The sequence below is a fragment of the Grampus griseus genome (assembly GCF_964374135.1).
Source record: "Grampus griseus genome assembly, chromosome: 15".
NCBI lineage: Eukaryota > Metazoa > Chordata > Mammalia > Artiodactyla > Delphinidae > Grampus > Grampus griseus.
Window position 1 is genome coordinate 4,324,573 of NC_139009.1, and position 2,654 is coordinate 4,327,226.

Below are 2,654 nucleotides of genomic sequence, written 5' to 3' on the forward strand. Positions count from 1 at the left end.
TCTCAGCATTAGTCGTTTCATCGGTCAACATAATTCCCTGGTAATGGACATTGTCATCCTCCGTCTCTCTGTGGCAGGGGACAGTGAGGTATGACACCAGAAAGATGCAGGTATCCAATATCTCGGCCTCAGGCATCTAGAACAAGGACAGAATCTTCCTCCTGGAGTCCACATAGGAAATTCACAGGATCGTCTCCCTGGGACCTATGTCACCCCTTTGTTGACCACTTGGGGCAGAACAGGGAATAAGGAGTGACCCATCCTGGACTCCCATGGAGAGGAGGGGCTACACTCCCCAGAGGAAGGAGGTCGTCTTTCCAGCAAAAGACCGGGAGGGATGGGAGCGGAGGAAAGCACCAGCTGTCCATTGCAGACAGCCAGCAAATGCATTATCCTGTCAACAAATGCATGTCCAATTAAAGGACAATTCAGTCTTCTCACTTGCTACCAAGTAAATTTTAATAGTGACAACTATTCCAGCTGAAAAATAGATTCTCTTCCTCTGAGGCGTTAATATGCAAAGACAGCAGCATCCAATAGAGGCTGTTCTTGAGTTAATTTTGTTAGGTGGTGGCAGTAGGAACCTAAGATTTGGCTTAAAAATAATCTAGCCTGCTGAAATAATTTTGATATTTTTCCTTCAGAACTGATGAATAAAACTTAAGACATTCTAACCTCATGGACAATTTTTTAATTAGTTCACGTTGCTATCCAAATGGGAAACCATTGTTATGGTTATTACTACATAAAATGCATGATAAAATAAGAAAAGAATTCCAGAATCTCATATTCTCATATTATTATGTGTTGAAAAAATATATATATACATATACATACTCACAGATACATACACACACACACAACTGAACAAAAGATATTCTAGAGCCACAAATGTGTCTGTTTTTATTTGTTCTGGGAGCTCATACAAGAGCCCTCGTCTGGCATTGACATGTAAATGAGTCAGTGATGGAACTATGCTTGCTCTGTCCCTGATCTACATGTCAATACCTGACTATTCTGTAATTTATGTACACAGAGAAATCAGCTACTAGGCACAAGTCTTATCACCCCTGAACACATGTTAAAAATTTACTCCCTGAAATGGGTATGCTCAAATCCAACTCAGTAATATAGGCTAATGTACTTTACAAGTTTATTCACATGCAAAGTACATTTTGAAGCTATTTATCTTTCTTTTAAAAGAAATCACTGCCTTAAAGACATCTTTGGGGTCGGGAGCCTCTGATTTCTGCATTAAAATGTCCAGCTGTGTATCATCGAGCAGAGTCGATCAAGCCAACGGGCACACCTGCTGACAAGGTTCCCCTGCAGCCTTTTCATTACCAGACACCCAAATATCACTGTTTATGTCCTGCTCAGATGACTGATACTTGAAGATCTGTGTTTTAGAGTTTATGCATTAGACCAATTATGATGAAAAATCTGGTTCCATGATGGCAGTAAGGCTGTGCCCATCACAAGTCCTGTCACTTCAGAAAGGTGTGTCCCAAGTAGGCTTGGACTAAACTCCATTCCAGTGCCAGGCCTTTGGGCAGGGAGAGCAGCCCCTAAGCACTCTGCTAAATGCCTTCCGGCAACTTGCCCTTGTCCATCGAGGTCGCTTGACTTTCCTGTTTCAGCGCCTCCTCAAAAGGCAGCAGCTAGCAGCACCATGTGACTTCAGACTTCCTGTGACAAAGTCGCGAAGCCTGTTTTCATCAGAGTCGGTTTTCAAACACCTGTTAAAACTGGGTAGGTTGAGAAAGAACCCAGCCTTATGAAATCATTTTTAAAAACTTTCAGATTGATATGTCCTCAATGAGGGAAGTATACAAATGTATTAGTTGCAGAAAATGGTCAGATCTCTCTAAGGTGAAATAAAGCAAATGCTGATCTTCAATGTCTATGAAATTTCTTTGGAAATATTTTATGATGCTATTCCTCATATCTAATTCCCACTATTTTGATAATTCTAAACATTGCGGTAAGGAAGAAGGGCAACATGCTGTGATGGGAAAACAGCTCTGGAAGGGGAATCAACAGACCTAGGTGCTTATCTGCTTGGCTTTCCTTGGGGATCCCAGGAGAACCCCCAGGACCTCCCTTGGCCTGAATTTATATTTATTTATTTGTAAATATTTATATCTTATATCTGTAAGATTAGGGGATTTTAAATATTTGTTAAATGTTCATATCTTGTATAATGCTAATTAATTGTCACTTTCATTTAGGGAAAACCAGAATGGCACTTAGGTACTGACAGTGATGGAGGCAAAGTTGTAGGGTCTTAAGTCCTCTGAGATAGAATTAGAGTTCCTGCTTTTCTCTTTGTATCTCATGGAACTTCTGACTGTATTCTTGCAAAAATTAAGCAAAGCAAAACCAAACAAAAAAACTAGGTGTGCTAGAGATTGAAACTGTGGGAGAAGTTGTACTATTTAAAAGTAGGTCTGAACGTGACCAAGAATCTGCACTTCTGACAAGTTCCAGGTGGTGTTGCTGGTCCAGGGCCTACACTTTGAGAATCACTAGTGTTGTGTGTCTATCTAATTCCAACACTAATTTGACATCATTAGGAGTCGCTTCAGGGGTTTTCTGATTTTTTCCCTTTTTGAAGAGAGTTCTCTAACGCCTAAGTAAGGTTCCTAAAGTTA